The 12,829-nt window shown below is 35.3% G+C and overlaps 1 protein-coding gene across 5 annotated transcripts in view; it reads right to left on the bottom strand.

The window, feature by feature from the left end:
• cntn4 (contactin 4) overlaps nt 1-12,829 on the bottom strand; it is a 195,043-nt gene that overhangs the window by 132,001 nt on the left and 50,213 nt on the right. The window lies entirely within an intron of this gene.

The raw sequence follows: 12,829 nt of genomic DNA, 5'->3' as shown, positions 1-12,829 counted from the left end.
ATATAGAACAGTTTGCTGAAAAAATAAGAGGGTTTAGTGGAGCAAGTTATTACATTTTGATTAAAGATTATAAAGATAGACATTTCTGGTGACACATGTGGTGCAGAAATTACAGTTTAGCTTAGAAAAAAGGGATATACTATAAGTTCAATAGCTCCAAATTGTTCTCTTCTGGTAAAATCCCAGTATATAATGAAAATGTGATCTAGTCTTACAAACCTATCATCAAGATATGTGTCATTAAGAGTCCTGATTCAGTACTCTACAATGTAAGTTGTGGAGCTGTTTTCTATATCAGTGCCAGGCCAAATAACACTTACTTTCACACTTGGTACAGTTTAATACATTTGTTGAATTGTCACATGCCTCACTTCGATACCTTAGGTGCACTTGGTGTGGTTGAAGGATGTTTGTAGTGAAAATGAGAGATTGGGGGGGGGGGGGGTTCTGTCTGTACTTCTCAGTGGAAGTCCCAAAGGGATCACCATGGAATCGGGACCAAGCACACATTGTGTATTGTGTCTAGGAAAGGAATAATTCTCAATGTGCTTCAAGCTTTTGACTGCTTGAAAGTCGCTGAAAAAGGAAAAGAAATCAATGGGGTCTACTGTAAAGTCCCCGAATCCCCAAGCAGAACTGTCTTTTTTAAAAATAGTCTTAATTTAGCCAACAGATGATGGTTTTAATGAATGAACAGCCTCATCGTGTTTCATTTGTATGCATCTGGGGCTCAAAATACTTAAGATTTGTTTTCCATTTAGGTAATATTTCACCCCAAAATCAAACGGAAAAAAATATTTTCATTAAGAAAATTAAGCATACTTTAAAAGGTCATTGAGTTTTCTTGATCTCTGACAGTGCAATACAATAAATGGTAAAAATGGCACATCTATTTAAAAAAAAAAATGATAAAGAGATTCAATCAGTGAGAATAAGATTTTTTTTCACATTACGCTAATGAGAATTTGGGGGGAATGTGCTCATTTGTCAAAATGCCACACTGCAAAATCTCTTAAGGGTACGTAACATTTTCTTTATGCAAATTGTTGTTTTTTTTGTGGTGAAATATGTCCCAGACTTTACTAGCTAAAAACACTTGGGTCCAATCCTTGGAGAGGTCAAAAACAAACAAACAAATAGGTAAACTTCAATACACTGGTAGCAATATAAACTTGAAAAATAAGAGCAGAAAACATGGCTCAAACTAATCTCTGAAGTGCATATATGGATTCCTCTATCCTCCATTCCACTCTCAGATTCCTGTTCAGACCGGCTGTCTGGGAGGGTGAACCGAGGGGCGTTCGGTTCTGAACTACTGGCAAACAAAGACGAATGTAAATGGGACGCAGTGTGATTTATGCAGCATTCTAGAGAGTGAGCAGAGCAATCGAGAGAGGGAACATGTCAAGAGTTCTGCTTTACTAGGAGAAAGCACAGGAATGACAACGGCTTGAAAGCATGACTGCTGCAGCGGACAAGTCTTACAGTTTATTAATTCAGCCGTGGACAAAATAAAAGATGCTAACACCTATCCTGCTCGAATATCCGGACTAACCCCCGAGGCATGATTTCCAAAGAGCTTTCCAGATCGAAATCACAAGGGTTGCTGAGATTGAATCCACTTTATTTCCTGAAAAGTAACGTCAACAACTTAAGCTAAGGATTTGCAGACGTAGATCATGTCTAATATCTTATCTCTATTTCAGTCAGTCCTACCTCTAGGTCACCCTCCTGGTAACCCCAGCTCCACCTTAATCTGCTCTCATATACCATCTCTCTATTCTTTGTACCTGGGTTAGAGGGATATTGTCTTTCATCTGGATCTACATTGATGAGATGTGCGGATATGTTTTTTTTTTTCTATATCAAGATCATCATTGTCAATAGCAGATCCTCTATCACTACTGTGCCCTTTGGCAATGCCCTTTACCCAGTTAAGACCGCTCTTATGTATTGCTTTGGACAAAGGCATCTTTCTAACAAACAAAAGAGCAATATTCCTAATAATGTGGTTGTCATTTTAAAGGAATGGTCCACACAAATTTCTATTTTGTCAACCATTTTGTCATAATGTTCTCACGCAAACCTCTATGGCTCTCTTTCTGTATTATACCTCTCTTTCTTGGCACATTCAAGCCCCTTAAAAAATTTAAATACAATGCAAGTAAAGAGGGACAGAAGATGTCAAGCTCCAAAAATAATAAAACAAATACCATAGTGATACCATGAACTATTATTTTAAAAAAAAAATAGACCATTAAATAGTCTATATACATTATATTATAAATCTTCTGAAGTCATACAATACTGGAATGCTTGGAAAAAATTGAGATCTGATTTTGAATAGTGGCTTAAATATTGGTGTTTTCTTGTATGACAAACAAACAAATTATTTCTTCCTCTTTTCTAATAACCTACACTCTCAGAAAAAAAGGTACAAAAGCTGTCACTGGGGCTGTACCTTTTCAAAAGGTACACTTTTGTACCCAAAGGCTGCATATTGGTACCTTAGTGGTACATATTAGCACCTAAATATACATATTAGGACCTAAAATGTACATATTAGCACCTAAAATATACATATTAGGACCTAAAATATACATATTAGCTCCTGAAATGTACATATTAACACTAAAAATGTACATATTAGCACCTAAAATGTACATATTAACACTAAAAATGTACATATTAGCACCTAAAATTTACATATTAACACCTAAAATGTACATATTAGCACCTAAAATGGACATTAGCACCTGAAATGTACATATTAACACTAAAAATGTGCATATTAGCACCTAAAATGCACATATTAGCACCTAAAATGCACATATTAACACCTAAAATGTACTTATTTGCACCTAAAATGTACATATTGACACCTAAAATGCACATATTAACACCTAAAATGTACATATTAGCACCTGAAATGTACATATTAGCACCTGAAATGGACAAAAGTTTACCTTTTGAAAAGGTACAGCCCCAGTGACAGCTTTTGTACCTTTTTTTCTGAGAGTGTATAATCTCTAAATTACGGTTTTATGTTTTTGAAACAGCCTGAAAGAGTAAATGATGACAGATATTTCATTTTAGGCTGAACTATCTCTTTAAACTGTGAATAAATACTAAATTACATCAAGATGACAAGATGAGCAAGATGATAACCAGTGACATACATCACATTACACATATATTACAGTAAAACAAGCAATTTAAACAATTTACTCTGAAAGTGAAAAAAAAATCCTCTTGAACACATTCATTTAGGAGGTCTCCATTACCCTGCTGTTTCCAAGTACGGGTTAATGGTTGTGATTGATTGGAAATGCGAATGTAAACGAACTGATGACATGCGTGCACTAAAAACCCTCTAAATGAGAGCCATTTCTTTCGTTTTTCAAGGGGTCAAGGGACAAAAACAGCATTTAGATGAGGACCATTGGGCTTGGTCATCACAGGCATGCTGATTTGACCACAAGCTTTAATTTGCAGCTGATACTGAGACGTGACTGAGAAGGGCAACAAATGAGGTGGAGAATCCAGACCGCAGAACAAGCTACAAAATTGATCCAGCAGCAGATGGGGTTAATGCGCTATTTCAAGAAATGTGTTGATCAAATCTAGTGCACTCATGCCTCTCAACTTACAATGTCAATTGTTTTATTGTCTTCTGTTTGTTCACAGATTAAATGCGTAATCGTATGTACTCGAGAATATGTAGCACCGTAACACACTCTCATAAGGAAACCTCCCCGTAGTGACTTTAATACTACACAAAACTGGTAATGCAATTACAAGTTTGGCATTGATTTAAACAACAATTTAAAAAATAAAAAGTTAATATTGAGTAACTCCTATTATTAAAGACACAATATTGCTCCATGTTGTTGTTCCATCAATGAAAATAGTTCCAAACAAAGCCCGTATAAAACCTTTGCATATCTGTAAACAAAACACCTTAATGAATCAGTTTCAGTAAATTCATATATGTATGAATTGATATATATATATATATATATATATATATATATATATATTATCATATATTATAATATAGTTGACTAATATGACTATGAAGATAACTATTAACTATATTAGCGTCTACACCAATGTTTTATCATTCAGAAGCTGAAAAAAAAAAGATTTTGTTTTTCGGTGTCGTTTTTGATATAGGTCTAGTTGTGTGAACTTCCCTATTCCCAAAGAATTAGAACGATTATTAAAACACTAGATTTAGTACTTGGTGAGAACGGTCCTTAACAATGTAATTCCTATGGAGCTATTATCTATTGTCAAGTGGCACCATGGTGTTCTATCTGCAAATCATAACACACTTGCAATCAATGTCCTTTGGTCAAAACACAGCTCAAAAATAAAATCATGCAGGATTTAGTTTGTTTTGTCTTCGAGTTGCCTTGGAGGAGTTTGTGCATTTCCTTTTTCTTTCTTTCTATTTTCAAAGTGGGTATACGTTACTTAAAGTGGTCATAAATTGACACAAAAATCGCTGCAAAAGATGCTTTACAATAGGTTTTATCGTAGTTTTTGTCCAAGTCAAGTCAAAAGTTGGACAAAAACTACGATAAAACCATAGACTGTAAAAAATATGGACAAAGCGTCTGTGACGTCACCCATAGACTCTCTGAAGAACGGGTTTGAGGCTGTTTATGGGGGGTATGGGCGGAGCCATACTTGAAAATCTTGGAAAATACAAAATACAAACGTTTCAGAAAGGATACGGTGGTGGTATGATGTGCTGTGTCAGATGATGGCCGTGACGTCAAATTCACTCGGCGCAGCCCGTTATCAGCTGTCAATCAAAGTTAACCGCCCTTATTTGTCATACGTTTTATATCTAAAATATGATCTAAACTAACAAGTTAGAAAAAAATTCACCCCCCTCACAGTTGTCAGGCAAGCAGAACATATTGAAGATTACAATAAAAGTTCATGGGACCAAACTGTAAACATATGAATTTATGCTGTGAAAACGGGACAAACGGGGTCCTTTTGGGACCGGCCTATAGCGGATTTGAAATTTGTATTACAGTTTATCGCACTTCCGGGTAGGCTTCATCTTTCAGATTAGAATGTTGCCGCTTGGATAAAACCTATTGTAAAGCTTTTGCAGCGATTTTTGTGTGAGCATATCAGTGAACACCATATGCAACCATTGTGGAGGTGGGGGGTGCGACCACAAAAAACGAAAATTCTCAGGACAGCGGCATCTGTCTAAAAAACAATCTTAACCATTCTATTTCATCAGAAACAAAACGGCTTTAAGTGTAAAATACCGAATCTGTCCTTTAAAAGTTGAACTGATTTTAACTTGAGCGCCATGTTTTTAGAATGGGAGGTCATGCGTGAGACACTGCAAATGACTCAAGAAGTGAACGCAATGGTTAAACAAATTGTTTGTGTTAATAATGCAAAAGTATAGCGTATTGGAAGGGGAAAACGCGTTCTGTTAGAACGGTCCCTAAATCATCCTTTGTCAATTATAACTGTGGCAGCACTTAAGTAGGCTACTTAACTTTATTTGACACAACTTATGAATGTGTAATAGGCATAATGTTTCACATTGTTGGCAAATCGTTCAACTATGAAACAAGACTTTTTTCAACATCGTAAGTTTTCAAAACAATTTCACACATGTTTTGCTGGGACGTTGAGTAATTATTTTAATATGCAAAACTGTTAAAAATTATAGCAGTTGGCGTTTACTTCCAAGTCTTGAATGCGACATGCCAATCAAAAAGGAGTTTTCGAAAAAGAGGGTCAAGACAGGATATAGCTATTTACTTATAAATTGGGGTGTTTTTTTTTAATTTGATTTGATTATTTTTTTTATGTACGTAATCTTGATAAGATTATTATAGTGGACCTCAGAACATTATTTAATAAAACAAAAAATGCATTTCATGACTCCTTTAAATGACATTCCTCCATCTTTCATGCTTTTTTGGGCCAGAAAATCCCTCTCTCTAAACCAGAGTGAAGCCCAGGGTGCTGAAAGTCAGGCATGCATTGGTGCATCAATGACAAGCACTCAGAAAGATGGGTGAGGGAATGCATAGGCATAAAAAAAAGTCACCGCTACTTCATGGAGCTTCAGGCAATGGCTGATATAAAGAGAGTGGCTTAAAATGTCTTCTTATGGCTTGCAACGCAAAGCCGCACAAAAGTCTTTCTACTGCACTCTCTCTGAAGCTGAATTCTTTGTGTTGGATGTAACCTTCATGGCTGAGCCACTCTGTCTTTGCCAATCTCGTAACAATGTAGGGAGCAAAATAGGATTCGCAGTCGAAGGTTCATTGAGATCTGCCTGTTTTTCACTTTTCTCCACAGTCTCTAAAAATACTAAATGAAAGCAATACTCTCTAAATTTCACTTATTTTAATGAAGGTTCCTCAATTCATCGCTTTGCATTATTCCGATACGAATTATTTTGGAGCTGTAAAAGAACATTACATCATGATAATACTGATTTGGACACTAAAAACCTTTAATTGAAAGGAAATGTTAGGCAGATATGGTCCCAAAATATTTACATGGTTTATTTTGCAGTTTATGGAGAAATATGTTCATTTTTTTCCATCCAGACGGTGCTATCCTATCCAGTCAAACCTTGACCCCTTGGTCTTCATAATCCGTAATCTTTAATCATCCCTGTTCCCTATCCAAAAACTAAACCGGCTGTGTGCCCACTGGCTTGAATTTTTGCACTTTGGATGAGGAATATTGTTGAGGCTGGTTGTGCTTGTATGTAACACCCTGCTGTATATATATATATATATATATATATACGTATATATATACACACACATTAAATGTCATGCTACAATGCTATATTTATTGAAAAACAAACATTTTGAATCTACTTGACAAGTCAGAATTATCAAGTCGACATTAAGTCAAATGACTTTACATAAAATAAGGTTACAAAAGTGCAATCAGTCAGGTGCACACAAATATTATTTTGATTTCAAAAATGAATGGGAAGTGGCCAAGGGGTGTAAGCATAAAATCACAGTTGACCTTATATTTTCTTTGTAAATGCAAATTACTGGTCTTATTGTCCATTATTCATCTGATTCCGTCTTCATGTATATTTTTCATAATAATAACATGCTCCAACTCTATCTTCACTAATCCCTCTTAAATTGTATGCATCTCCTCCTAACCACCAGGCCTCATTTTAGGCATGTAACACTTGCTTTTTACGATCCAATATTTTTTTTTCTCATCGTCAATGTCTGGAACAATATTCAAAGACAGAATAAATGGCTTTTATTTCATAAATTTGTCAAATTACAGAGGTAAATGGATTGTGACTGACATTTCGTGGATACAAATATTAAAATGGCAATAAAATAAATTAATTTTTTAATAAAAGAAAGCACCAAAAGTCATATATTCGACAGTTCTGCAAGATTTATAAGAAGTAGCTGGGAGTGTGAAATTGCAGTCAGTGTGCCTTAAGCTTTAGTACCAAACAAGATCTTACATCGACAGCTGACAAATGCCCAAGGCTGTGAGTTCTGGTGCACTGGAAACTCTTTGCCATAGCTGAATCTTAGGCTGACAACAATAACTCCACCATTAATACGCTGCAAAGTCCACAAAAACCTGAAGTGATCTCCAGAAATTACTGATAAGAAATAAACAAGATGAGTTCACTGAATGAAACCTTGCCCTTTAAGTGAGGTCACAGCAATACAGTACCGACATCAATACAGGGTTAAATAAGGGCTAGAATCAATTAGGCTTTTTTTTATTAAGCCAGCTTACTTACAGTAAAAGCACAAAAGCCCTGTTAACGTTGTTATCACAAAATGCTAAATATTTAGCACGTAACGTCTCTGAATAATGATACTTACATTTAAAAACACATTGATAGGCTCTAATAAAAACATGGGCCCGTTTCAGATGCTTAAATGAAATTTAAATGTACTAACACTTGCAGTACTTGACATCACATTTACTATGACTCAGCTGATTGTTACTGATTTACGTAAATGTCACCGCTTTGATAAATATGCTTAATCTGATTCATATCTGTTCATGATAGATACAAATAGAATACTTTTAGCAACACTTTTATTTCAGGCTTTTAAAAAAGAAAGAGCACTGAAATAGTTAATATTTGTTTAATGTTACACCTCCAGCCTTGCATCAATGGCTTACTGATACTCTGCTCAAATTGCAGCTCACTGCCCCATAAAGGCTTTTGCTATGGTCCTATATTACAGCCTAAGCCAAATTACAGCCTGAGCCTTGAACAATAATGGCATCAACAACATAACACCACCACCATTACATCACCATTATGGCAGGAACAATACAAATTATTGTGCCTCTCCAACTATTTAGCACAGCACCAGTGATGAGCTGGATTAGCCAATGACTCGACAGAGCCACCCTTGTTTCTGGGTGATGTGTGCTAGCCAGACTGTGTTAACCAATATTTGATGAGGAATAAAATGTTCTCAAAACTCAAAACTTTGTCCAAAAATGTGTGTTAAAACTAAGCTGCAAAAATGATTCCTATAAGGTGATTAGAAATAGAGCACGGAAACTGACAGAAGTTCAATTTTTACACAGCAGAAAAATAAAAAAATATTTTTTCTAATCATATTTTTCATTTTGATGCATATTTTCTAGGGATGCGCAACGATTAATCGCGATTAATTGCATCCAAAATAAAAGTTTGCGTTTACATGATATATGTGTGTGTGGTGTATATAATTATTTTGTATATATAAATACTAACACATGCATGTATATATTGAAGAAAAATGTGTTCTTAATATATCAAATATTTATATTTATACATAATATTAATTATCTATAAATATATATAAAGTATATACATGCAAATATTTCTTAAATATATACATGCATGTGTGTGTATTTATATATACAAAATAATTATACACACCACACACACATATATTACATAAACACAAACTTTTATTTTGTATGCGCTTAATCGCGATTAATCGTTGCCCATCCCTAATATTTTCATGACACAATTTTTATTTGTCAACATTATTTTTGTGAGAGTGTTTTAATTAAAGTATTTTCATTATTGTCATGACGGACACGCCCCGCCCCGCCCCTTCCTGCCCCCTGAACATGTCCCGCCCCCCAATACTCAAGTACTCATATCAGTACTCAAAATGAAAAATTTACAAAAAATTCCCATCCTTATACAGTATGTAACTAACATACCATCTGCAACATTAACACATGCTGTTGCCTAAGCCTACTGTAACATTTGGACAGGAAGTGCTCATATTTGTGCTCATTTTGAAAAGGGCACTTGTTATATAAATGCTACTTGGTCTTGATATACATACTCACTTTCTGCAGGATAGTGGCCTATATTCTGCAAGTATCACTCCATCATTTCCTCCCTCAGAGACAATGCATCTTTAAAATGTCATTTTTTCATAACTTGTCTAAATGGTTGGTTTTAGAAAACTCAAGCCCTGGATCCCAATTTGACAAAGAAATTTTCAGTACCCTTCCATCAGCTTGTCAAATCAAGATCAACCGCTGATTCATTATCACGGTCAAACCATAATTCACATCAAGGCGACTTATCTTACCAGATCAGATGAGATGACAGTCAATCCAACATGATAATATAATTCAAAGCTTTTTTTTATAAGAAGAGAATCGCTTTGCTGCTTCTCAAACCTGAGCCATTGGGAGATGATTATATTGTGAATTGCCTCAGGCCTTCAGGAGGACATATTTTAGAGAGATAAAAATTAGGTATTTGGATTAAAAGTGTAAAATAAGTCTTTCAGCCTGACTTTTCACCCTCTTTTTCTCTGCTATCTGAATATGCTCTGAATGTAGGTGTCACGATTTGGTCTAGTCTCCATCACGTTTTGATTTGTTCATGTCATGTTCCATGTCTGTAATGTGATTCCCTGTTTGTCATGTGATCATGCCATGTGTCTTGTCATTGGTTAATTGTCTGTTCATTGGCATAAATCTGTGTATGTAAACCCGCATGTCCGTCCTGTGTCTTTGTCAAGTACTGTTTCCTGTTGTTGTGTAAGTTCATGCCTTGGTTTTTGTTTTCATGCCACGCCATGTTTTTCTTCATGATTTGTAATAAATACTGCACTTGGGTTCTCGCTACAACTTGCCTCCAGTGGATCCATTACAGAATACCTGACCAACAACCATGAACCCAACAGTTGCCCTCCTAAGACCTCACCATAGAGGATTATGTGGCAGTGTTTTGTAAACTCTCTCACTGCTTGGACTAATGATGTGGCCTTAAAGGCAGACTGATCTCATGAAATGACGTATGTATGACACGCCAATTCGTATTTCCATTTTTGGTGTGCTATCAACACACATAATCGCTTTTTTAGTGTGTTTATGAACACCGTTGACTTAACGTTACATTACTGTATATATAAATATATGACCTACCCCAACCCAGTCCCTAAACCTACCCGTCACTGGGGTTAATACCATTTATGAGTCTTCCCCTACCATCCTAGGAAAAAATATCGCTCCCCAAATGTAGATCTACATTTTGCTTCACTCGGAATCACTCGGACATTTAACGGCATAGACATACACGCATACACGCGGATAGCTTAAAATGCGTATAGATAACATGCCACTTGACTTGAAAGTGGCGTGTATGTTTACGCAAAAGTTTAAATGCTTAAAGGACATATTAAGGGTAGGTTTAAATGAACCTATCTGGCCATGTTTAGGTGGGAAGATTCATTTACCCTGGCCCAGTATATTGACTTCACTAACTCTTTAAAAGGATACTCCACTTTTTTTGGAAATAGGCTCATTTTACAACTCCCTCAGAGTTAAAAAGTTGTGTTTTACCATTTTTGAATATATTCAGCCGATTTTCTGATATTTAGAAGAATATCAGTAACCAGACAGTTTCTGGTCTCAGTATATTTTTTCCTACTATGGAAGTCAATGGGACCAGAAACTGTCTTGGTTACTGATATTCTTCTAAATATCAGAAAATCATCTTGGATTCAAAAATGGTAAAACCCAACTGTTTAACTCTGGGGGAGTTGTAAAATGAGCCTATTTCCAAAAAAAGTGGAGTATCCCTTTAAGAAGTTTGGGGAATGGAGACTTTGTGCTTCTGACTCTTTCCATGGGACCATGTATTCTTGACTAAAAATATTGTGGTGGCACAAAGAAAGAAATAGAGTTATATTCTAATCTAACAAAAAGGTTCCACATTTCTATAACTGGTAAGACATGAGGGCCTGGATTTTACTTCAGCACAACAATTTGTAAGAAGCGCAAAGGAAATTGGAGTAATTTCTCATACCTGAGAAGTCGTGTGAGGACACACAATGACACGGGTATCATTTAACCAAAGAAGACAGCGAGGTCTATGTAATTTATAGTAGTGCTACCCTCTAAACACTGCCTTCTTCAAGGTAAAAACGTAAAATGTACATAGGAAGTTCTGCCAAACAAAATCATCATACCAAGAATATATCTGGGCCATAGCAGTTAACCAACATTAGTGTTTTTTGTTTGTTTGTTTGTTTTTTAGATATTGGATATTTATTGCCCAATATTGGCTAGAAAAAAAGAAATGGTGTAACATTTCAAAACATTCAATATGGTTACGCCAGTCCAAAAAAAAAAGACTTTCAGTGTGTAAAGACAAATTACATCATGCCTGGTTAAGATATGGTGTAATGGTCAGAGAGTGGAACATTTTAATGAATAAAATTATCAAACAATTATAGTGTTTTAGGCACTGGAAAAAATATTATGTGACATCATAAGTGGACCTCAAGGAAAAAATGCACAGTAAAAAAAAAATCCAATATAGCTCATTTAATGTTATTGAAATCTTAATATCTTTTTTTATTGTAAAAACCATGCACCAGCATAACCACTGCCTTTTAGGGCAGATAACATCATGATCGCTCTCAGAAGCACGCATAGACTCAAGTTTTATCATCTAACCTAACTTTAATCTCAGTCAGTAGGCTATATTCCTCATGGACAGAAGCCACTTGTTTGTTTTTCCAATACATAAAGTAGTAGTATGTTTTTTAGCACCATCTGAACTCCCATGAAAATTGTCTTAGATTTCTCATAAGCACTTCAAAATACACCCATGTGGTTTGCCACGCTACACTTTGCAGATTAAACAATTTACAGTCATCATTAACGCACATCATATACAACGTCTCTATCTGACATCTTAAGTTTACTAGAGGGAAGAACAACCAGGGAACACATGAAAGGTAAATAATAAAACCAGAATCACAGCGCCAATAGTTCCATAACTGCCTTATCATGTTATGCTCCGCTAATGAAACCCACAATTACCCATATTCCCAAAGGAATATGTTGCACCATCATTGCATAAGAAAACAACAGACAATAATAGGTCTGTAACACATTTAGAAATGGCAGATATGGGATACAGTTCAGTGAATCTGAACTAATTCAAGCCCACAGATTATTAGAGACAGATGTGATGGTTATTAAACTCAAACCAATTTTCCCCTTCTTTTTATGTGCTTAAATAAATCATGATGCACTAAAAAAAAATGGTAAATAGACACCATGATAATCATAGTATATCAAAAGTATCATAATATTACCATTGCTTGTGGTGTAGAAAAAAATCTTCCAACCAGAATAAGAAAATTAACAAGAAAGTGTATTTATAAGAGTGCTTTTTTGGCTGTAAATCCAAAAAGAAACAATTTGAATGTATCTGTAACACTGAAATCTGAAATAAAAGCCGCTCACAAGTCCATTCAAATAACTGGACATTAAGGTATAA

This window comes from Pimephales promelas, chromosome 8, assembly GCF_988280905.1.
Source record: "Pimephales promelas chromosome 8, fPimPro1.hap1.1, whole genome shotgun sequence".
NCBI classification, from domain to species: Eukaryota; Metazoa; Chordata; class Actinopteri; order Cypriniformes; family Leuciscidae; genus Pimephales; species Pimephales promelas.
The sequence above is the reverse complement of the archived record's forward strand: the minus strand, read 5'-3'. Positions and strand labels throughout refer to the sequence as shown.